This window comes from Anomalospiza imberbis, chromosome 19 (assembly GCF_031753505.1).
Source record: "Anomalospiza imberbis isolate Cuckoo-Finch-1a 21T00152 chromosome 19, ASM3175350v1, whole genome shotgun sequence".
Taxonomy (NCBI): Eukaryota; Metazoa; Chordata; class Aves; order Passeriformes; family Viduidae; genus Anomalospiza; species Anomalospiza imberbis.
In genome coordinates, this window is record NC_089699.1 from 608,126 (window position 1) to 633,269 (window position 25,144).

The 25,144-nt window shown below is 58.9% G+C and overlaps 1 protein-coding gene across 8 annotated transcripts in view; it reads right to left on the reverse strand.

Moving 5' to 3' along the window:
• Positions 1–25,144, reverse strand: part of RBFOX3 (RNA binding fox-1 homolog 3) — a 132,598-nt gene that overhangs the window by 75,909 nt on the left and 31,545 nt on the right. The gene's annotated exons all lie outside the window — the stretch shown is intronic.

A 25,144-nucleotide genomic window follows, 5' to 3' on the forward strand; every position in this document is an offset into this window, starting at 1 on the left:
CCCACGACAGCTGCCACGCTCAGCCCCAGCACCCCGGCGGCTCCAGCCACATTCACACCCTGCTCCCCTCCAGGCCAGGTCCTGAGGGATCGCCCTTCATCCCAAGCCTAGAGAACAAATGCACAACGTGGCTCCTCTTGGAGAAACACCGAGCACAGCTCCTCCCCGGGCCAGCACTGGTCAGGAGCGCTGGCAAAACATGCCATCACCAGCTGTGGTGCCCAGCTCTGCCGTGGCAGTGCCCGCCTGGCACGGTGCTTTGCTCTGGGAAGAGCCGGTCCCTTGTCCCCTCACCTGTGCTGCCGAGGCTCCTCAGCAGGGAAGGCTCTGGGATGGGCGGGCGGGCAGGACGATGGCACCCCCAGGATTCAGCCCAGCCCCCAAGCTGGCCCCACGCAGAGCTCTGCACCTGCCAGCCCTCCTGGCCACCACACAGCCGCAGCTCCCAGCACACGTCCTCCCTGCCCTTTCCAACACTTCCAGTGATGGCAGGGAGCTAGAAATGCCAGGGAAAGCATTCCTTATTTCAGGAAGGCAGATCATCTAAAGACTGGCACAATCCCAGTGCCCGGTGAGACTTCCCCAGATTTACAGCCAGCACAGCTGAAGAGACAGAGGAGCTTTAGTGAACCTGGTTAAGGCCTCATGGGAAAGTGACAGCAGGACCTGAGTGACCTGAGAGCTCCACCTCTCTGTCAGGAAAACAAAAGTGACACAAGAGAGGAGCCTGGCAGCCCCAGGGCTGCGGGGAGAGGGCTGCCAAGGGACAGGGCCAACAGGACACCACACCCTGCCCAGGGAGCAGGGACCAGGCAGCTGCTGGGACAGCAGAACATCACTGCTGGAGCACCCTGCACTGCCTGTGGCACTGATCCAGCCTCCCCCACCTCCTCCTCCTCCTCCAGGGCCTCTTCCTCTCCTTCCCCTCTTTGTCATTCCTCTCAGCTCACGCCTCTTCTCTGCTCTCCTTCAGCTGCTCACAGCAATAATCCAGGGCACTGACGCCCCAGCAGATTGCTCAGCGCCGCTCCCCGCTGCTGACCAGGGTTTTAATGACTCCCCCGGCCGTGCTGGGGCTGGTCCCTACCTCCACCGGCTGCCGGGTCCTCCCCAACATCCCTCCTTCAAAAAACACCTGCACCATCCGCAGGGATAGGTGAGGAGCACCGGCCACCACCAGCTCCGTGGGGGCTCAGCTGGGATCTGCTCATCTTGCACCCAGGCTCTCAGCCCCTCCAAGGACCCACAGGGTTCTCGTGGCAGCCCTGGCCTCCCAGGGCTCCCCAGGCCAGGCGAGTGCAGCCAAGAGCACCAATGCAGCAGCCAGAGGGGCTGCAGGCTGCCAGCATGGCACATATTCCCTGGGGACAGGGAAGGGACAAGTGCGGCTCTGTCGCTCAGACGATGCTGCTCAGAGCCTCGTGGCACGGGGCTCTGCAGAGGCAGGGACAGGACAGGGACTCGACAGGAACTGGGGCTCTGCCTGCAGGATCCACACAGCACCCCAGGCAGCACCTGCGAGGGCACAAGCCAGGCAGGACCTGCCAGGGTCTCCTCCCCAGTGAGGAGGATGACTATGACTGAGAGAGAAGCTGCTGCTCAGGGGGAGCCTGAAGTTCAGGAGGTGAATTGCTGAGTCCCATTCCCAGAGCAGAGCTGCCCAGGGCAGGACAGACTAATGCACTTCTGGGAGCAAGGGACAGGCCAGCAGTGTGACCCCAGCCAGCCCTGTCATCTTCCCCCACAGGGCCATGTCTGGATCCTGTACCCAGCTTTGGGCTCCCCAGTGCAGATAGGACTCATACACAGGAGGGAATCTTGCAGAAGCTCACGGTGATGCTCAGAGGCTGGAGCACAGGACAGAGACACAGTGGGAGGGAGGCGGGTGCTCAGCCCAGAGGAGAGGATCAGGGGCACCGGGGAGGTTACAGGGAAATCAGGGCCAAGGCAGGAAGCAGGGAGGGCAGTGGAGCTCCAGCTGCATTATCCTGTTTCCCAACAAATCCATCCATCCATCCATCCATCCATCCATCCATCCATCCATCCATGTCAGCAAAGCAATTTTAGAGGCAAGCAGCAGCTGCCACAGAACCACAAAGCAGAGGCAGTGCCAAGTGCCAACAACCACAGCCTGCCTGCCCCCTGCCTGGCATGGCCCCAGCCCCTGTCCCCCCCTCCATGCTCAGTGAAGGGAGCAGCAGTGACCCAGAGGTGCAGGGGGTGCCCCATGACCCCCAGTCCCCGCAGGCCCTCAGCACCAGGCACAGCACTCGCTGCCAGGCTGCAGATCCCCATGTCCCGTCCTTTAATTAACATTCCACATGTAAAGTTGGGATTGTAATTACTGCGACTGATTAACAGGCCGAAGGTAGCCCGTCTCCGAGGGAGCAGATTAGGCGCGGCTCTCCGGAGCTCCTGCTCTCACCTCGGCACTGCCGAAGCATTCCAAGCAGGGCCCGATGCCCCGCAGGCAGCGATTAACGGGCTCCGTCCCACTGCTCCTCTCGTGCTCTGCTGGCCCACCGCGGAGCCGCTTCCAGTGGCCCTGGGCTGGCTGAGTGGAGGATGCTGGATGCTGAGAAGCGATTCCCAGAGCCCCCTCTCCCTGCTGTCCACACAGCAGGCAGGGGATAGAGGATACGATTCCCAGAAGCCAAGGTCCCTTGCAGGGAGAGGAACGCACCACTCAGACATGACACTCCTTGGATGTGAAAACACAGGGAACATCCCACAAGCCCAGCTGGGCTCTTCTCTGCCCACCAGCCGTGGCCCTGGGGTGTGACAGGACCCTCCAATCCACGGCTTCATCAGGCAGGGAAGGCAATCAGCTGTAATTAACGGCTGCTGCGGGCAAAGCACGGCACAGGGACCTTTTTTCCTTCTTTTCCCCGAGACTGCAAAATAAATTATCCTGCAAAGTTAGCAGAGGCTGAGCTATGGAAACAATTAAACAAAAATTAAATCTAATTCATTTATACTCGGAGCACAAAGTGGATAATGCGGGGGTTTTCTTTGCTCTCCTCTCTTTGCCTTGGTGTTACAGAGGACTATTATGGGAAATTAATCACGGGGAAAAGCAATGAACGTGATCTATCGCTCTTTAAAAGTGCACTGTAGTGATTATATAAAAATCTATTAGAGAGGCCAGGAAATAGCAGAGTGACACCATTTAAAAGGAAAAAGGAGACCGGGCTGGTGGCAAAGGGATCGATTTCTTAACTGACGGATCCACGGCAGAGGGAGCGGGAGGAGGTCGCACCGCGGGGTGGGCAGCGGGCAGAGCGGGATGGCCGCAGGGCTGCGCACGGCCGGACAGCGCCGCACGCCCGAAAACCTCGTCACACGTCCCGCTGCAGGGAGGGCTGGCCCCGCGGGGCTCCCACCGAGCACAGTCCCGCAGGAACGGCCGCCCCAGGCAGCTGCAGCATCCCACCGCATCCTTCTGAGGGTGCCCAGCGAAGTGACCCTATCCCCAGCAAGGATGGCAGAGCAGACCCCCCCTGCCCGGCCCCGGGCACACGCTCGGCTCTTTAACAGCGGTGATAAAACCTTCACCAAGGCCCATTCCACCATAAATCCCAGCGGCAGCGGGGCCGGCCCCGGGCCAGCCTGACGCTTTAACGACACCATCAATCCCTGAGGAGCCCGAGGAGGGGCGGGGGACACCCGGGCTGCAGCCCCGGCACGTGGCCGGGCAGGGGCTGAGCCCCCAGACCCTCCGCTGCCGGCGGGGGCTGCAGCCCGGGGCCGAGGCTGCGGCAAATTGGAGACTGGCCACACAGCTCCAGGCGGGCGATCCCAGCCCAACGATCCCGCATCTCTGGGCTCGCCCACGGCCCCTACAAACACCCGGTGCCATCAGCCCATGGCTACCACTTACAAACTCCCCCAGTCCCACATCAGCACACGGAAACACCTTTATGGGAATTTAACGGCAGTTTCTCCTCCCCACCAGGTGTGTGGAAGGCAACGCACCACACTCCCTCCACTGCATCATTTAAACGATTTTGGGGGAAAAAAAGAGTGGGAAAAAAACCCCTTTGATCTCAGCAGCCCGCTTGCTTAGCCCATGCAGGGATTTAATTGAGAAGGGATGTCCTTGAATAAATGCAGAGATGTCCTCACTCCCCAGGAAGGCTGCCGCGAGTTGAACAATCCCCTGAATGAGGTTTTCCGCGGAATATTCTGGGACAACACAGCCCCGGGGCCGCTGCCGCATGTCACCCATCCATCACCGGGAATGCCAGCGGTGGGCAAGCTGCCGTGGAACAAGGACGGCTGTGGGGGGCTCCAGGGCCCAAGGGAGAGGTGCTCCCAAGGCTGGAGACACCACTCTGCCCCCAAACTCAGCACAGGGGGAGGTGGGGGGCACGAGGTGGAGCAGCCCTGCACCCGGTGGGAAGGGGAGCAGGGCTCCCTTGGCACAGCAGAGCGGCTGCAGAAGGGACACGGTGCCCCGGAGAAGCCAAGTTACAGCACAACAGAAGGCAGGGGCAGCCGGTCCCCAAGAGCTGGCAGCCACAGCCGGGGTGCCAGCACCGGCCCCTGGCAATGCCTTCCCCGCTGCCAGGCTGGGCAGGAGCGGAGGAGCCACAGCCGAGAGCCCGCCAGCCCCGGCGGCCACCGCGGGCAGCTCCTGCTCATTTCCTCCCGGCTGCGGGCCCTGCCAGCGCTCAGCACCCCGGCAGCGCTGCCCCTCCTCTGCCAGCTCCCTCCGGCCCAGCCCAGCTCCCTGCCAGCGCAAAGCCTCCTCTGAGGAAGGGAACCAGCCCTGGGGATGCCCTTGTGCCACACACCTGTGAGGGGAACCGGGAGGGGCAATGACGGCCAGGAGGGGTTCCTCAGCGGCAACTCCGCACCCACAGATTTGGGTCTCTGCATCTCCTGCCCCTGCCCCAGCCGGTGTCAGGCGCCGATCAGCATCCTCCTCCTCCTCCTCCTCCCCGGCGCAGCCGCGTGGGTGCCTTTGCCGCAAGGCTCCCTCGCCAGGGAAGCGCCGCGCTATTTTAATCCGGCATCTCCCACCATCCCAGCGAGGATGGCTGCGAGTGCAGCCCCGGGAGAGCTCTGTCCCGTGCCCTGCACCCCGAGGAACACCCCGAGGCTGTGCTTGGAGGGAGGCAGGAGTGGGCTGGTGGGCCCTGAAACCCAGGGAGGAAGCTGCTTTTATCCTGGAAGAGAATTCTCGGTGAGAAAGAGAGAGGACATGGGAATTCCCAGCTCATTAAAGTGCTGGCATCTGTCAGCCCATGGTAACAGCAGCTCCTCTTCTCCTCATCCATCTAAGTTCTTGTCCTCCCCCTGCCCAGGGGACTTGTGCTCAGCTCTGCAGTCGCCCCACCACCGTCCCACTGCTGTCCTACCAGCTGTGCCACCAGCATGTGCCAGTGCAGAGCCACAGGGATGCTGGGTGCCCACAGGGACGCCTGGCACCTGCAGGGCTGGTGCTGGGTGCCCACATGGACGCTGGTGCTCGTGCTGTGCCCGGCCGCAGCTGTGCTGGAGGGAGCGGGAGCGCTCTCAGCCCCTGGACTCGCTCGCTGGCTGCGGTGGCTAAAGGCGAGCTGATTAAAGCAATTAGGATTTTAAATAGTAACACCAGAGTGGCTCATCAGCGCTGAAGAGGCAGTCAACTGACAGGCTGAGGAGCCTATTTAGGGATCCTTTTTGGCTGAGGATTCTCAGCGAGGCCCCAGGGCTCCCTCGGAGAGAGGGTGCCGGCACAGGGGTGCCCCAGGCACCCCACAGCCCCCCCAGTGCCCGCCTGGGGACACAGAGCAGCCCTGTCAGGGAGTGCCAAAAGGGACAGCCCTGCACACGCAGCCAGCTCTGTCCCCTGCCCTGCAGCCACAGGGACACCAAGGAGCACCTGCCACAGCCAAGGAGCACCACAACAGCCAAGGAGTGCCCGCTGCCCACTCCTCCCTTTCCTTAAGAGTGTTTCTTTTCTGTAATAAAGGCTCGGGAAAGGGAATGTGGAAGGAATTTCGCAGCGTTTCCCAGGAGGCGCTGCCGTGCAGCAGCAGCCCCAGAGCAGCAGATAAAGTGACTTTCGCAGCAGCTAAAACCCCACACACACATTTTGCCTGCTTGGACTCAAGGGCCGAGGTGCTGGAGATTTAAGGCAGCCTGGTAGGAAAGCCAACTGGTTTGGTGCATGCAGATCTCCAGTCACAAAGGAGTCTGGACTCACAGGTGCAAGAGCAGCACAAACAGCCTTGAAATGCACCATGCCCTTCCCCCTGCTCATTCTCTATACCTGCTCCTGACTGTGCTGGCTGATGCCAGGGTGCCCATGGGCACAGTGCCAGCCTGAGCACCCGCTGGGCCCCCAGGGACAATGGGGGGACAACTGCAAGGAGCATCCCAGTCCTGTCTCTATGGGCCTTGTGGCCCAGGACTGGGCTGCTGCTGCCAGACCTCCCGTGCTCACCCCTGCAGCTGCATTCCAGCGGGATGGCCAGTAGTTCCACATCCCCAGGCTGGGCCCCCTCACGCTCAGATGGGGGAAAAGGGGAAAAAAGAAAAGGGAAGGAATAGGGAATGAAGGGCAGGGGCAGAGAGGGGACAGGAGGGCAGGAACGGGAGGGGAGGGCAGAGCTGCAGCCCAGGCACAAGCCACTTGCCGACTTTCTTGCGAGCTCCGAGATGCCGTGGGAGGGAGCTGGCACAGGCGCATTACGTTTATTTATAGGCATTTCTGTGACACTCGATTAAATGTTGTGGTGGAGATATTGCAGTGTGAAGAGTATTTAGAGCCGTTTAACACCTCTTAGTCGGCAAAAGCCCATCTAATTCCTGCAGCGAATTGAGAGTGCACATTGCAAGGGCAAGAGCAAGGAAGATGCCCTCTCAGACCTGGTTCCACCTGGGAAAGAGACCTTGCAGTCCTTGATGCACTTGTGGCAGTGCATCCATGAACCCATGTGATGCTCCACTGCCTCCAGGTCAGCAGCTCAGGGACTGTGTCCTGCAGCAGGATGCACATCCACACCCTGCCCAGCTCCCAGGGAGCTTCCTCTCCCCAGCTGCAGGGTGCTTGTGGCACAATTGCACAGGGTGCTGGCCAGCCCAGGCACCCACAGGCCCTGCCCGTGCCAGCCCCAGCATCCCCAAGTCCTGCTGAAGGACAGGGCCTGCCCGAGGGAGGGCACAGGAGTTCCTGATGCTCAGGAGAACTCACTCCCAGCCTTCCCTGGGTATCTGTAACTGCTCTGCAGAACCTCCCCGCACCTGATCAGGGTGGTGAGGGGCTGAGCTGGTAAATCTCCAGATCTCAGGAAAGCCCTCTGGGGAGAGAGTTCAAAGGAAAGGCTGCCAAGTGCACATCAAGGTGAGCTCTAATTGCACCGCTGCAAATCCACTGCTGGCCCTTTCGCCCTTGGATCGCTTTGTCCCCTGCTCCCCTCTGCTGCAGAGCTTGGCCCGCCCGTCCCCCAGACAGGGGACAAGCCACGGGAGCACCCAGGGCGCTGGAGCTGCATGGCTACACCGCTGCTCGCCCGTGGCAAATGGCCAATGGGCCGAGGCTGAAACACAGGGAGATCCCACAGCCCCGGGCGATGCCACTGAAGCACCGCCAGCCCCTGGGGAAGCGCAATCCCCCCGGCTCTCCCAGGCTCTGCCCCAGCAGCAGGGACCCCGAACCCAGCGGCGCGGGCTTTGGTTCAGGCGATTCAGTGCCCGGACAGGAGCTGCCCTTTGCTCCGCCCGGTGATGGACCCTCAGAGCCCCAGCAGACCCCACGGCCCGGGGAGCCGGGGGCCGGCCAGGGCAGCGGCTGCGGGGTGCCAGGGCTCGCCCCACCAGCTGCTCCCGCACACCCGGCCCGAGCCGCTTGCAAATGGATGCAATTAAGTTGATACTGCGGCCGCCCATAATTGCTGTTTCCTCAGCTTGGCAACACGACCCCGGAAGCCCCCATTATACTAATCACTGTCACACGAACACAATCGCAGAACACATAAAAACCTGGTGTGCTTCGTGCTGAAATATTACCCTGCCGAAGGCTGGGCCGTGCCATAAATCTGCGCAGCACTTAACACTGCCGGCTAAATGGCCCCGCTTAATTACAGCTCCATAAACAGGACTTTATAGCGGTATCAATACCGTCCAAAATCAATCCCGCTGATGGACAAAGGGACAGGCTCGGCTCCTGCTGCCCCAAGGCTGGGCCATCCCTGCTCCCCACGATCCCAGCTCCAGGGAATCGCCATCCCGTGACCATCTCGGGCACACGGCGCCCGGCTGCGGGGTCCACCCGGCCACAGAGCCCCAGCCAGGACATTAGCATGGCAACCCACACCAGTCTCTGTCAATTATGCTTCAGTATTTGAGGTCTAACCAGCTTCAAATTGAGTCAGGGCAAAATCATAAGCATAAGAAGTGCCCACACCAGCCCTTCAATTCCAGCACTGGAGAAAAAAAAAGTTCTACATCTCATAATGGCCTTCTACCCCATAATGAACAGGAAAAATAAATTAGATTCCCAGCTAAGGGTATATTTATACAATTTCATTATGTGCCCATGAGCAAGTCTGGTTTTCACCAAGATAAAAATGAGCTCTCAGCAATGCTCGTGCTAAATAAATGGAGTGATTTAACAGCTTAACAAGGAGTGCGACAGAGGGGCTGCGGAACTGTGGCAAAAATGGAAAATAAAAAATATCAAAATGCTCGTGTTTCCTGCACTGCACGGGCACTGCCGGGTCAGATCCACCCAGGAGGGAGGAGATGGCAGTGCTGGGACTGTGGGAGCATCCCAGGCTGTGAGCATTCGTATCCCGCCCAAATGAAGCAGTTGGGAGCAACTCCTGAGTGCTTCTCCTTCTGGTGCTCAGTGTCCAAGTGATGCTTAAGAGCCAAAACCAAAATCCCAGACCCTCCTCGCTGGCAGCCAGTGGGTCCAGCTCACTCTCACACTGCCTCAGCGGCCCAGGGATGCCAGGGCAATGAGTGCCAGCTGCCTGCAGGAGCAGGGAAGATTCTTGTGGCAGCTTTGGGGCTGTAAAGGAATATTTGCAGCCTGGAAGTCGTTCCCAGACTCTGAAAGCATGGCTCTTCTCCCAGCGCTGCTGGGATATTCCCAGTTCCTCCCTGCCAGTGGAAGGAACCTCCTGTTACCCAGCTCCCATCGCCCTTCCCTTGCTCCACTTGCAGCCCCTCTGCTGCTGGGGGCTGCAGCACGTGTTCCCCCCACCCATCAATGTGTCGCACGCAGCCAGGAGGGACCTGGCCACAGCTTGGAAGAGCTTCTCAGCCTTCCAAGGTTATCTGCTCCCAGGGAAGGCTCCTCCATCCCACCTTCTGCTGCTCCTGAAAAGAGCATGTCAGCTCTCCCCAGGCCCCATCATCCCACCTTCTGCTGCTCCTGAAAAGAGCATGTCAGCTCTCCCCAGGCCCCATCCTGGGCCACACATCCATCTGGGCTGAGCACCGTGTGCATTCTCTAGCACAGTCAGGCTGATCCCAAATCCATAACCCACACTTGAATAGCTCATCCAGTTAATGGCAGAGCTGCCAGCAGGCAAATCTGTCCCCTCAGCATCAGCAGCAAAGCCAGAGTGAAGCAGTTGCCTTTTTTTTTTCCTCTCCTTTTTAAATCAATCGCGGGGCCACATGGTCCATCGGTGGGATCTGGAGACCAGGAGCCGTCTCCAAGACAGAGCTGCTGGCTTGGCTGCCTATCACAGCTCTCCTGCCACAAGGTGACATTTCCCCCTCCATCCTCCCTGCCCCAGGGAGCCGGGTGGATTAATAGTTCGGCGGGGCTTTGGAAATGCGTGTGCCGGGAGTTACGAGCCTGATTCATAACAGGAGTTCCCTCCCCTGCTACAGAGATTAATCACCGGTGCAAATGCAAACGGGCTGGGCTCAGCCGTCCCCAAACCGCGGCACAGCTGGAGCGGAGCGGAGCCGAGCGCGCTGCCGGCTCCGCTGCGCCGCTGCCGCGTCTGGCGGCGGAGCCTGCACCTCCAGCCTTACGGAAAACAAATTCATTGTGCAAAGGATCGGTTCCGAGTGCCTGCGCGCTCCGTGCAAACACGGCACCAGCCCAGGAGCCTGCCGGCGCTGCCTCCTCCCGGGAGGAATTACGGGGCAGCACCGGCTCTGCTCCAGCCCGGAGGAGCTCAGCCCGCATGGGCACAGACTGGTTACAGCCAATTTATCCTTAAACACCTCGTTAAACGCAGCGAGAGCCCAAAGCCTGCAGCAAGGATCCATCCCCCTCTCTGTGGGGCAGCTCCCGGGCTTCCCACCAGAGGTGCTCCTGCCTGCTGGGAGCTGCAGCTGGAGAATACCCGAGCCCAGCACTGCCCACCCTGCCTGGCCCCAGGGGCACCCACCAGTGACCCTAACCTGCTTCCAGAGGCTCTTGCCCTGAACTGAGCCAAGCTCTTCCCAGTCAAACCGGCCCTCCCAACACTATAGCTGCCCGAGGACAGAATGGAAATCTTCATTCCCAAGGGGACAAGGACCATCTCTGTGATGCTCTGTTCTGGCTGCTCTGGAATTCCTTCTTTCTGTCCTTCTAACATACATAACAACCAGATCATTTTCACAACACCATTTTCCCAGCCCCGAGCAGAGCTGTTTCCCAGGCTGCCGGAATCCTTTACAACCCCCAGAGGATCAGCAAATGATTTTTCACTCTTCTCTTTGGTCTGGAGAGAAAAAGGATCTTGGCTCAATCACAATTAGAGTGAACTGCGGCTTGCAGGCAGAGAAAGCTGCGGTTCCACTGTGTGACAGGAATGATCTAATCAGCCACGGGGTCAGATCACCAAAAAACAAACCCCTGCAGAGATGATAACGGCTCATACCTGCCCCAGCTGAGCTGGCTGTGGGCACTGGGCCTGGGGAAGCACAGGGAGAGGGGTGATGGAGATCACACAGCAGCACAGGGACCACAGCACTCTGGTGCAAAACCACAGGGGAGGACCTCTGACTGTGCCTGGCCTTCCTCCTGGGAGGAGGAAGACTCCCACATGTCCCTGCTGACACTGGCAAACCACCTCCCCATCCAGCAGTGTGGGTCTGTGCCAGCCCTCCAGGATGGAGCAGCAGGGGCAGCTGCTGGAGGACACCCCATCTCTTTCCAGCTCCCAGCCCCAAAGGTCCCCATGCTCCAGAGCTCCTCAGGCAGGCTCAGGGGCTGCAGTGCCTGTGGAGGGGTCCCACTGCAGCAGTGGCACCACAGGGGAAAATAAATTTGCCTTCTCAGGCAGCCCTTGCTCTGCCCTTCCCAGCTCCCACTCTGTTGCCTGATCTGCTCCTCACCCCGAAGCCAGGAGGCTGCAGGTTCAGTGGGGCTGGACCACAGATTAGATTGCATCTGTCTGGGTATAAATAATTTACTGCTTGATGGTCAGAGTGAATTTAATTAGTTCTTGTTCTCCTGATAGAATCAGCCCACCGCTGCTAAAGCATTTCACTCCGAATTAGCCTGAGAAGCACTAACAAGGCAGCGCTAATTTTACACACACGACATCCCCCACAGTCTCTGAAAATACAGCTCCACAGAGCCGGGAGCAGCGCCGGCCCCGCGGGGCTGGGAGAGGGGCAGCGTCAGGGATGAACCCCGCCACAGCCTGGCCAAGGAGGGATGTGGGAAGGTGGCATGGATGGGCACCAGCACACAAACCCCATCCCTTCCCCTTCTGCTCTGCCCTCACTTCCAGTTCCCCAGGGATTTGGAGAAGGGGCAAGGGGGCAGGGAACTTGTGGCTGGCAGGGCTGATACTGCTGCCTATCAGGTCCCCTCCCGCCCGGGGAGGGGCTCCCTGCCAGCTGATTGCCCACCTCACCCCCTTCCTCCAGCTCCTGGGGTCATGCCAGGCCGCTGCTGCTGGAATTGCTGCCACGGCCTTGGAGCAGCACCAGCACACGTCAGCGCTCCAGGGGGATGCATGCCCACTCACCTGGAAGGGAGAGCAGAGTGGGGAATGGGGGGCAGCTGCAGGAGATGGGCACAGAGCACTGGGGCAGTGCCAGGTCTCAGCACCCCCAGACCCTGGCTGCACCCCCATCCCCAAGAGAGGACTCTGGTACCCCATGCTCAGCATCCTCTCCAAGCCCAGGCTGCACACTGGAGATGGAACCAGTCTAGGAGGGGTTCAGGCAGGAATCAAGGCATGGAAGGTGGCAGAAAGGTCCCTGTCCCCCTGGCTGCACCACCACAGACCGAGCAGCACAGCTCCCCACCCCCAAAACCTGCTGTGCTCCCACGGGCACCCGGCGCTGGAACATCAGCACCCATTTCCCTGTGCGCAGGAAGGAGCCCTGGGCTCTCCTCTAAGGACGGAGCCGCTCTGCCCGCAGTGCTTTACTGCTCCTGCCTCCCTGCTCTGACCTCCCCTGTCTCACCAGGATTTATGGTGCACATTAACAACCCGCCCGAGCTGCCTCCCGCGGGGCCGAGCTGCCACCGCAGCCGCCCGTGCCACACCGAGCCCTGCTGGCGACCCCAGAGCCCTCTGAACAGCGTGGGGTGACACCCCACAATCACCAACGCCTCTGCAGGCACACACCCGGGGCACTTCCAGCCAAAAGTGAAATTCTGGGGATATAGGACAGCGTGGAAAGGCTCCAACAGCAACGATACCCTGGGTTGTGCCAGAGGGAACCTGCCTGAGAGGACCAGGTGGGGAACTGAGTGCTCCCGCTGATTTCTGCCTGGAGCAGAGGCACCTCACCACGGGGTGCCCCCAGCAGCTTGGTGGCCACCACTCCTGCTGGCACAGCCACACTCCCGCACACAGAACAAGCAGCCATTCCCCAGCTGACGGGCAATGGCTCCGAGCTGCTAATCCTCACTCAATAAATCACCTGCAAAGGTGAAGTGGCCACAGCCACTGGCAGCTGCCAGGAGCCCCGCGGGCAGGGGCCACCCCTCAATTCACCCCAGCCCATGGCCGCTGGGCCACTGGTGCCACAGACAGGGATCATCCCCAGGGCACAGCAGCACGGGGGGAGCAGCATCCCTCCTTCTTCCCTTTTTTCCTCCCTCCATGAGCTCATCCACTGCCCAAGTCACTCTCTCCCATCAGGAACAGCCCGTACGATCTCGCCCTCTCTCCTATTTACGCATAAGCCAGGCTGACAACTCCTCTTCATCACGGTGTCAGAGCCTTCCTCGGCAGCCATGCATCTCAAGCAGGACAGCACCATAAATATTGCATAGGAGGTGTTTCTAATCTAGTTACAGGCTCAGCCTCTCACACTCTTCCATCAGGAAGCCTTGGATTGAAATTGAAGTGTATTAGTATAATTTTATCAGGTTTTATTAAGCCTGGGGTCTCACGTTTTTGATATATAGTTTTAATTAAATTTTAAGTCAAAGAATGCAGTTGTTCATATTTTATCTCACCATGGCACATCGGGAGGAGGCAGTTAATCAGCACGCACCAAAACATCCCTTCGCCCATGATGAACGGGTGGAAACTTTGCCAGCAGAGCCCAACTTCCCTCCATTGCTCACAGCCCAACTGAGCCCCTGCCCAGCTCCCTCCAAACCCCCCTTCCTGAGCCCTGCTGCCCTCCCATGCCAGCATCCCCCAGGAGCACTCGCAGGTGGGAGGAAGGGAAAAGCCTCTGGCCTGAGCAGGGAAGAGGGAAGGTGGCCCGGAGGCAGCTGGCACTGGGGGCTGGTCCCGGCTGGGTTCTGCAGCAGCAGCTGCCGCTGGCAGCAGGAGAGCAGGCAGGGACCCAGGAGCAGGGCCTGGCTCCAGCACCGGGAGGGACCTTCGCCTCCCCTCAGGGCAACCACGGCACTCTGGGCTGAGCCATGCACCAGGGCCCAGCCGGGATAGTTCCCTCCATCCTGGGAAAAGAGAATCCCAGCCCTTGGGGACTGCCCAAGCCTACAGAGGCTCCCCAAGGGAGCAGCAGCCCCTCAGGGATGGCACAGCCCCCAGCAGCTGCCGGCTGCACTTCGGTGCCAGGAGCATCACCAGCACGGCGCCCTTCTTTCTGCTAAGAGCAGTTTGGGGACACAAACATCGAGGTCTGTGCCTTCTGCCAGCAAGAGCAGCAGATGCCATCACAGCTGGCACTGCCGCTGCACTCACCTCATGGCTCCCTGCCCAGGGAGGGCTGTGACTCCCCGGGGACCCAAGGCCACAGTGGCAGAGTGCTCCCAAGTCCTGGGGAAAGGCTGATTCATCCTGGCTGGAAGGAGCTGCAGCACAAGGCAGAGCAGAGGCAGCTCACCCACCCAGCCATCCCTTGGCCTGGGCACCGTGACACCTCCGGCTGCAACTGTGCCCTCCCCACACACAGCTGGGGCAACACAACTGCATCACAGCCCCCAGGCACCTTCCCAGCTGGAGCACAGCAAACCAAACCCTCTGCTGGCAGCTCCAGCCAGGCTGGGGTCTCCAGAGACCTGACCTAGAGCATCACCACACCCCAGCAGCAGAGTTGGGGGAACGGGGGCTTTGGGGACCCAGACAACACACTCCCCCACACACGTGCCACCACTGCCTTAGCCAGGGCCAGAGATCTCAGAGGATTCCTGAGCATGGAAACAGCTCAGCCCAGAAACATCACAAGTCCTGGAGCTTCCCTGGTGTGGAAAGCAGAAGAGCTGAGCACAGACTAATCTCTCCCAGCTGAGGTGCTGAAAAAAATTATCAAACTTGCCAAAAGTACTCAATTAAAAAACATTTTTAATGCTATTACATTAAAAAAAAAAAGTCTCATCTTTCCCACATCAAGGTCCCCACCTGGAAGAGCAGCAGAAACCACCAAGCACAGCACTACAGGTGACAGGTACAGCCCTGCCAGTGACAGCCACATCACCAGTGCACCCCAGCAGGGCCAGGTGCCCATGGACCGTGGTGGCCCCAGGGGAGGTAAGGGACCACAGGAGCTGTCAGGGCTCCCCTGGGACCTGCTCCAGCACTCCACTGCCTGCCCAGATAGCCAGGTCTGTCCTGGGGAGCAGCTGAGGCTCACAGCCAGTGTGACACAACACGGCTACGGCGCCATCGCTGACGGCAGCGACGTCCTTGTACGAGGAGGGAGGGAATCCCAGGATGAGCAGGAATGGTTCTGCTCATCAGCCGCAAGACTGAGAGACTTGGGGGGTGGGGAGCATGTTTTGCATTTCCTTCCTTCTCCTTTGCAAAGGAACAGGGATTTGGGGTTGGATTTGAACTTCATCCAGAAGAAAATAATTTTGTTTGAAAAGGAAGCAGTTGGATTGCTTAACACGCTCTGTCCCTACTCCCATTGAAACAGGATTTGAAGCACAGAGAGAGTTTCAGGCCAAGCAGCCCTGCTCCTGCTGCATCACAGCATGTGGGTCACCCTGGGGCCCACCAGCACCTCAGCCTGACAGGAGGGGGATCCTGGGCACAGGAACCCCACCACAGCCAGCACTCAGCCCCAAGACTGCACCAGCAAAGGCTTCCCACGCACAGGGGCTGCAGGAATCACAGCAGGAATCACTGCTGGGGGGCTGCTACCCCCAAGCCCACATCTCAGCACACACAACGCCCCAGTCCCACAGCTGCCCACGGGCATCCTGCCACCCAGCCCGGTGCTGCGGTGCCACCAGGGGCCTGTGGGTGCCTGTGCCAAGGCTTCAGATGCATCTGAACCGGGCAGCAAGAGAGCAGGGCAGCACGAGCTGCGTGTCATTGCAAGGCAAGTATTTGTATCCTTCCCCGACGCAGCATCCCTCTGTAAAGGCACGGAGCGTGTACAGGCAGGGCTGTCAGTTCAGCGGTGTGTTACAAGTGTTTGATATGGAGATTTTGGCAGTGGGAATGGATGTACCTCGCTGAGAGGTTTATGTAAAATGACAGCTTCTGGAAAATGAAGCACTCAGATATAAAAAAAAAAAAAAAAAAAAGAAAAGAAAAGTACAAACAAAAGGGAGGGAGGGGAGGCTTTGGCTCTGCGAGGCCAAAACAGATCTCTCCTCCCTGCTGGCCCCAAGCAGTTCCCACCCCAGCCGGCGACACAGCACCGACCCCAGCAGCTCGGCTCGGCTGGTTCAGCTCCACACACGCGCTCCCCCACGTCGGCTGCTGCCCCATTTCCATCCCATCCCATCCCTCCTCCTCTCCCCTGTTTACGGGCTGTGCCTTTCATCGCCGCTGCGCGTGGGCGTGCGCGGGCGGCGGGAGGAGGATGCCTGGGAGCGCTGCTGTCAGCGGGCCGGGAACGCGCTGCAACTCCTGCCACGGCAGGCTGGGACGAGGGACACGGCACCAACAGAGCCGGGCACCGCCTGGGCCCCTCCCCGGGGCCGGGACTGCAGATGCCAACACTCCCCGTGCCACAGCTGGGATGGGGGATGCGGCGCTCAGGGAGCCGGGCAGTGGCCGCTCCCCCTGTCACCCTGATGTGCCAGGGGACGATGCTGAGGTCCACACCCATCAGAGTCTGCACTGGCAGACGCTGCTGGTGGAAGCTCAGCTGAGGCCAGAGGCACTGCAAGGAGAATGGATGCGATCCCACCCCCAGACAGATCCAGACCCGCTCCCTGTGGAGCACTTGCTCCCTCACTGACTCCCACCACTCACCTCACCTGACTCCAGCTGCGGCAGCAGGCAGAGATAAGCGCCCCGAGCAGGGCCATCTCATCCAGGAAGGAATGTGGCGGCAGCACCCAGCAAGGCTGGAGTCTGGCTCATCCTTCCAAAGCCGCAGCCAGCTCCCTCCTTTGGCTTTACACCCTCCTCCACCCCCTGTGCCCAGCGGGGGATCCGTGCCATGGCCGAGGTGGAAGCAATTCCTGCTGCAGCTATAATGATCCATAAAGAAGCTGACTTGTTTCTTACCTCTCTGAAATGAAGGATGGTGATTACCCTCCATCCCAGTCCACAAAGCCTAATCCAAATTGATGGCCTCCCAGAGATTGCTTCTCTTGCCTCTCACCAATCCAATACCCAGCTCCCCTACACACATCTACTCAGGAGCAAAACGTCAGCGTAATTCACGCAGGCTCCGGATGGAAAGGCCATTTATCGTGCAGGAAAGGCTCCTGGACAAGACATTACATTAACAGCACGTTAGGGAGAGGCGGCAGTGCCAGCCTTGCTCCTCCAGGCCACAGGCAGCCGGGCAGGGATCGGCTCCAAAGCCCTCAGGAAGGAAGCCCTGTAAGGGACCCCTCTGCGAGGTGTGGAGGTGCCGAGGAGCAGCGTGGAGCTGGGCACAGCTCCGGCTCGCTATAAATATCCTGCAGCAGGACTGACAACAAAGGCAGCAGCTGAGCCAGCACCGTCCATGCCAGCAGCGCAGCACAGCCACCCAGGGAGCGGCCCTGTCTGTCCCCACACCTGAGGGGGACCTGGGGGGAAACAACCTTTGAAGTCCCGTCCGTGGGCAGGATCCTGGCACACGTGTGTTCGTCCCCCTGGCACAGCTGGCTCTGCAGGTGCCCCAGCAGCAGGACAGGTAATGGGGGAGCCTCAGCCACGGGCCCACAACACGAACCCCTGGGGATGGCAGCTGTGTCCCTGGAGCTCCAGGCTCGGCTCCACCGGCTCTGAGGATCCACTTCACTGAGAGCCTCCGCCGACCTTGGGCATCCCTGAGCAGGAGCCCGGGGGCCCCCGGCTGGCCCCTGTCCCGGCTGGGCAGCGAGGGCTCCCGCAGCCCGGCCTCAGGCCGGGAGCCGCCGGCACGCGTGTCTGCCCTGCCTTTGCTGCTCCGATCTCCTCATCCTGCGGCACCGCAGGTGTGCGCGGCGCTCGGAGCCCCGCCAGGAGAGCCGGCTCTCTAATTACACAGATAACAGCAAATCATGACAACAGACCACCGTGGGGACCGGCGGGGGCCGCTGCCGCTCCCGCAGCGGGGGCTCCGGGCCTCCGACAGCTCTGTCGCTCGCTCCCCGCAGCCGTGGGGATGCGGCCGCGGAGAAAAAAAACAGGAGAAGGAGGGGAGTGGGGTCTCTTCACCTGCTGCCCACTGCAGCCCTTCTTTCTCCCCGGCACCGCACTCGGCTGCTCCCTGCACACTCACGGGAGATCCTATCCATCGAGATGGGCGGGAGGGAGAAGTGCCCTGGGCAGGATGAGGCCAAAGCCATGGCACCATCTGCCCTGGGGGGCACCGGCAGCCCCTGCGAGCCCTCACCTTCACGTGCAGGGACACCCTGGGCACACAGCACCCACAGCCAGCAACAGGGCAGGGCGTCCACAGAGCCGGCACACCTCCCCCCAGGGAGGGACACCCATCCCGGCTCCGGCACCGACCCAGCACCCACCTCACCCCGAGGGAAATGTCTGTATGAGCAGCTGGAAGAGGGCTGCGCCGAGCCGGGGGAGCCCGGGCAGCCTGACTCACCGGCTGCCATCGCTCCCACCCCGCGGCAGGTGGGCGGCTGCGCCGGGAGGGGCTGAGCGGGGATGCAGGAGAGGGGGGGCTACGGGGAGGGTATTCCCGGGGAACGAGGAAAACAAACCCAAACTCAAGCGATATTCACAGAGCCAGCACAGCCACCAACGTGCCCAGCCAGCAGGAGGATCCTGAGCAAAGCCACGAGGACCCAAGTGCTGCTCCAATCCCTCATCCTCCCCAAAATTCTTCTTGAACCAGATGTGCCCTCAGTGCCAGGCCTCGGTGCATGCATGCGCATGTGTTTCCATCCCAGTCTTTAAATGAGGTCTTTGCTGAGAATTTACAATTCCCTCATGGCCTCAATCTTGCAAAGATTGCTTTTTTAACACTGTTGGGCTTTAATTCTAATAAGCCTCCTCTTTATTACAGAACCAGGTCACATTGCCTTGACACTGCGAGAAAATCTTTCATCGGGAAGGAAAATGGAGAAGGGAAAAGAGAAATAAAGGAAGGGAGGAGGAGGAAGACAGGGAGACAAATAAATAAAAGCTGCTCCCCTCAGCCTGGGGACTTTCTGACCCCAGGGAGGAGTCGGCGGGCAGGGGGTGCAGAGCCTCCCCGCAGCGCTGCTCGCACCCGGACGCGCAGGATTATTTCTGGTGCGGCTTCACTTCCCACGCACCCTCCCACCCTCCACTGCTGAAAACGCCAAGAGGAGCAGGGGGGGAAGCTTGACAAAACTTTGACAGAATGAGGACAGAGTCCAGCCCTGCCCGGACAGATGGCCGGCACTGCCAGCCCAGCGCAAGGTCCCCGTTACCTGGCCGGCCGTGGGGAAGCGGCGCAGCAGCAGCACCAGGCACCGCCAGCCCCGGTGCCCCTGCCAGCAGAGATCACAGCCCTGCACTGGCAGGATGCAGCACAGCTTCACCTTGCCATCCAACACCTGCTCAAGTGTCCGCTGTCCCTTCTGGAGGCCCCAGCATCCCCCCAGCACTGAGCGGAGCGGCGGCTGCTGCCTCTCCCTGTTCCCCAGCCCCTGGGGCTTGCCTGGCTCAAGGCACATAATCACAAACCACCTCTGTCAGTATCTTACATCACGACCATCCTCACAGAAACAGGCTGATCTCACACCCCACCTGGGCTCCCCTGTGCCCACATCTGTCACCTCCCAGCACTGGATTGGCACGTAACTCATTTGGGACTCATTAAACCCCCTGTCTTCACTGGCTCCTGGACACTGAGGCCCTGTCAGCCAAACCACAGTGAGATGGGACTCAAGGCACTGGCCCCTGCTCCCAGTGCCTCCCACCATCCCCAGTGCCTCCCGTGCCCCACGGCAGCTTTGTGTCACACAGTGGGAGCAGCCAGGCTGTGCTGGTGCACAGCAGTGTGTGACCGTGGCACATGTCATGTCACCAGTGACACCGACAGAGCAGCCTCCTTCCCCACCTGCACCAGAAAAAAAAGCTGCTGGACAGCCCATCCTGAGCTTTACTGCATCAAACAGCTCAAACAGGAGCCTTGTCCAGGGTGGGCAAAGGGACAAGGCTCCAAAGCCCAGGAGGCGGTGGGGGAAGGCCACGGCTGCTCCAAATGTAGATGTTTAATTCTCAACACTGGCAGCTGCTCTCAAGGCAGGAGAGGCAGGGAAGCCATGCACAGGGGTAACCATGGCAACTTCACGGAAGTTAAATAAAAACTTCTTTAAAAAAAGCTAACGAGGTCCCTGAATCATGCTTTATCAGCTGTGTTGCTATAAAGATCGAGATCCAGCCAGCTCAGGATTCCTAATTACTCCTGCAATATACTGAAGAGAGCTTTATTAAAAAAAAAAAAAAAAATCTGGCTATGCACAGAACAATTTCAGCCTCTCTCCACGCCGGGATTTGCATAGTTCATGAAGCACCCTCCCAGGTGGATCTGCTGCTGAGAGCCTTCCCAGACAGCCCCCGCCTGCCCGTGGCTCAGGGGGCTCTGGTGGCTGCTCCCCAAGCCCTGTTCTTGTGGAGGGAACACAGGGAGAGCCCCACCACTGCTGCTGCCACATCCTGCCATGTCAGCACACTGCCTGCCAGCACAGCACTGCCCACAGGAGCATCCCGTGCACCCGCCTGGGGCTGTATCCTGGATCTGGGGGGCTGCAGCAGATGCCCCGGGCTGCCCACGGCCCCCTCAGCACAGGGGACGTTCTCCGGCATCATCCACCACCCCTGCATGCTAAACACCTGCCCACGGAGCCCTGCAGCCCTGAGCCTGCCAGGGAGGGACTCAGGCACCAGGGCAGTGACACCCTGGCCTCAAGATCACCATCCCAGGGCCAGAAAGCAGCCAAACCAGTGTCCACCCCCAGCAGCTCCCATCCCCACGGCACAGAGCTGCCATCACTGCCCACAAGCCGAAGCACAGATTCTGAGTGCTCCCTAAACCCTTTTTCCTGCAAAACAGACTCTTGAACAAGCCCAGTAAGCCCTGGAGGGTGAACAGACCCTGCCAGCCCACAAACAGACTGTGCTGGAGCGCACCCACAACCCAACAGCACACACCCATCAGTGGCTGGGCCCCAGCACTGTTTGGGAAAGCTCCAGTAAAACCCCACTTCCATCAGTCACAGCAGCAAAGGCTGCTGGAGGACCTTCCAGAGCCAAAGGTTTGTCAGCAGTGATTGGGGACCTCCCAAACCCACAGGCACAGGACAGCAGTGCCATCACCCCCAGCCCCCACACAGCCTGAGCCCCAGAGAACCCGGCACCAAGAGCTCCCTGAGCCCAGCTGGGCACAAATCCCTAAACTACCACACTTAGCCAAAGGATGCAGGGTTCTCTGCTAAGGAGAGGGCTGCACCATGAGCAGCTTTAAAGGGTTATTTGAGTCTTTATTTTCACAGCTTATGGTAAGAGTAAGTGAATTATAAGTATTATTTACTATGTTTTTTTAACTCATTTAATTTAAGCTGATTCTGAATAGAAATTAGAATCCAATTAAAATGTGGGGGGAAAGTCAGCGTTTTGAAGCAGATTATTAAGCAAAGCTACATTAAACATGTTGGAAGCATAAATATTGTGGAACAAGTTCTATATTTACAAGAGGATTTATTCAGCTAAGGAAGTATCATCCATGGCCCGGGAACTGAGGAACCCATTATCAAGGTCAAGATTTTATCAGCAGGTCTCAGATTCTCACATCTGTGTTTCACCCAGAGCTTGATTAAGAGTTTAGAAGCCTGGAAAACTCTCCCTTTTGCTCCAGCTCCTGCTTTAGAATTAATTGTTTATTGATCCAACAGGAGGAAAATATTCTCTCTTGCTGCAGAGGAGCTGCCTGGAGCTGAGCCTGTTGTCAAAAGCTGTTTTATCACTTCCATAAATTCCAGCTGTGGTGACTTCCTCAGCTTCAATCTCTCTTTCTCCAGACACACTCACAGATCCCTCCGGTAACTTTGGCAGATTACAGCTCCCAGGCTACTGCCCAGATTCTCACTTTCAGGAACCCCCAAATCCATCAGACTGCCCAGAGGGAGCAGCAGTGGCTCCATTGAAAATCCACTAGTCCAGGTCCTCTTGCTTATGTAAATCCCATTTTAACCCCCCCGCCTGGGCAGTGGTGAGTGCCAGAGGGGTACAGTGGCCCAGGCAGGAGAGGAGGGAACCTGCTGGGGCTTGGAAACCCCCATCCTCATCCCCAGCATCTCACACCTCCCACAGCAGCAGCAGCCCAGATTCCAGAAGAGCCTTTTTAAACTCCCCCCCTCCTCCCCCAGGTAGAAAAAGCATCCTAAAGGGGAAATGCAGGCAATCTGGCAGGGCCCATGGGAGCATGCACTTCCTTCCACCTTTGGGAAAACCAACAGCAAAACTCTGTGAGAAATCAACTTTTCTCATCAAGGAAACCCTCTGGATCCCCTGCCTCCCACTCAGGATCTGTCCTCTCAGCCCCTGAACATCCCAGGTGACAAGGGTGCCGGAGGTGGGGGGGACACAGCCACAGTGGATAATGGAACAGGAAAAGGGATCCTGCACTCCTGTGCATGTTTTTACCCGTTAGAAATTCAATCTTGTCTCGTTGGGAAGAGACAAGGATGCCTGGAGCATCTGCGTGCAAGTGGAGCAAAGGGGAGAGCTGCCTTCAGACTGGTTTATCAGAGGTTCAAAACAACTGCAATCTCAGTAACTAACAAAATGACAGAATTCGCTTCCTCATCTGGTATCCCAGCCTGTCAATTAATTTGCAGGGACATACATCCCAAAATACCTCAGACAATTCCAGCAGAAAGCACTGGAACAGCACCAACAGCAGCCGCTGCCTCACAAGCAGAGGAGGGAGGAAGGAGAAGCTGCTGTCAGCAGCACCGAGCATCCCATCCCAGCCAGGGATGGAGCAGCCCCATGGAAGAGCTCTCAACTGGCAGCAGCTCCGTGGTGATGCCCAAGGAGCTCCAGGCACCGCACAGCCGCAGCTCCACGACTGCAGCACCTCCAGCACAACCCCCTCCACCTTGCCCTGGCTCAAACCTCTCCCCCAGCGCCTCTTTCTCTGCCACGGCCCTTGGAAAGGAGCAGATCTGCCATAAGGACTCATTATCCACTGAGCTCTCACCCCATAAGGCTGTAAATTAAAAGAGAACTCAAATAAATTACAGAACTTCCCTCATGCCTTTTATTATCTCAATAACCTTCAGGGGGATTTATCCACCGTCAGCTGAGCAGCTGAGAGCTGTGCCGACAAACTAATTCAAGAAATGCACAGCTGAAAACCTTTATGCACCGAAGGAGGAATTTGGCCCAAGCTGCTGGAGAGGGCAGTGAGGGGACCCTCACCCCCCAGTGCCTGAACACATCTGGCTCAAGCCCCACTAACGCACTCCCCCTTCCAGCTGGGGAGATTTCCCTCAGCCACAGTGGCAGAAGAACTCAACTGTCCCATCCTGGGAGGCAACGAGGAATCCTGCTGGGCAGGGTGGCAAAGCAGCAGCAGCTGCGTGGAGGGACAGGCTCTGCCACCAGCACATGCTGCCCAGCCATACCAGTGCCTGGAATGTTATCCTGGTACTTCAGAACGACATGTTCTAGCAACAGGAGATGGAGAAACAGTGAAACTGGGAAAGGGAAAATCCCCAGCCCTTGTCACAGAGGGGCTGCAGGAGCGTGGAGCATATGGAGCACATACCACCGGCCGAGGCTGGGGGAGGAAGGCTGCAAGAGGTGGTTTTCCAAAGGGACCATCACACAGAGCAATGGTCACTATCCTACAACATCCTAAAACCTCCCAGGCTGTTCAGGAGCAGCAGAAAAGGACAGGAGAGGCACTGCCACAGCCCTGTCACCGAGCACAGGGTGCCCACAAGAGACTCCAGCCTCACGCCATGCCATGGGGCTGTCAGCGACAGCTCCTCCAGCACCTCAGTCCAGCAATACCTGTCCCCACACGGTGCCCAGACTGTCAGGGAGGAGCATGGCTGCCAGGCTGGGGCTTCCCAGCCCCTCCATCCCCAAAAGCAACCGGCAGAGGTTCACATGCTGCTGCGGTTGTGTGTTCTGTGCCAGGGCTCTCTGCAGTGCCAAACAATCACACAGATCACTCCAGAGAAGCTAGGGGGAAATAAAATTCTTCAGTATTTTCTGTGAAATGACAAACAGAGCCTCAGCACCTCTCCCCACAGCCAGGAATGAACTACAACCAACAGCCAGGTCCAGGCAGCCCTGCCAGCCCCAGCCACTGCAATCAGCCCTCCCTGAAAATTATCAACTCCAGGCTCTTTCTCCATCTGTTACCCAGAAAAAACAGCCTTAATTTCTTGCTTTGTGAGGCTTTATCAAGCCTCAACCATTTTAGCCTGAAAACAGGAAGCTGTATGGAAAGCAGAGTGCCTTCATCTCTGCACTGTACCCAGCATGGCCAGGCCTCCAGCTTGGGGTATGACCAGATTGCAAACAGCACCGGGCAGCAGGATGCACCCCCCAAAACACTGAGAGCTGAACCACAAGCCCTGGACATCCCAGAGAATGATGGGCACATTCGAAGGGAAAATGAACAGGGCACTCACCAATGGTGATCTATGCCCACCCTGGGCTGTGTCCCCCCGGACACAACACAGCAGCCAGAGCTGCCTTGCCCCAGTGCCAGGCATCTCTGGAGGCAGTGAGCAAGTGCCAAACCTTCACCAAAAGCAGCCGAAAATAGCTGGGATTGTTAATGTCACGCTCGCTGGAGTGCGAAGCTGAGAAATCCCTGTTCCCCCCATCCCTCCGCCTGCACACACGAGCGCTGCCAACGCCTTGCCAGGCTGCTCCCCCCAAACGGGTGCCCCCAGCTCCGGGCTCACACTGCCCGTGCAGGGCCTGCCCCACACCGCGGCTGTTCGCTTCAGGTGTGCCCGACGCCTTCGGAGGCGAGGCTGCAAGCGATGCTGCCAGCACCGAGCAGCTCCTGGCACGCACACCTCCAAGGACCAGGAAAAGGGCCGGAGAACGGCGCTGAGCGGTCACACACACCACACGCATACCCCAGGTGACCCCCAAAAGGCCTCCACCATGCACCCGCCCCTCCCGGCAAGTGAGCCCTGCACATACCTGCACAGGGAGCCCGTCTTGCAATGAAATTCCTGGAGACAGAGAGGAATTCCGAAGAAGAAAAGCCCAGGAAAAGCTGCTTCGCTTGCCTGATTCTGCCCCACAACTGATCCAGGAGCCTCTCTGTCTCCTCCTTTATCCAGACTCCACCTCACCCAACTTTTTCCTACAAATTACCTTCACCTGGAGGCTGTGATGACAACTAGCGCCAGGTTATTGTTAGTAGCTGTCCCTAATTAAGGGGCATTACGAATCCTTAACACAAACTTAATGGG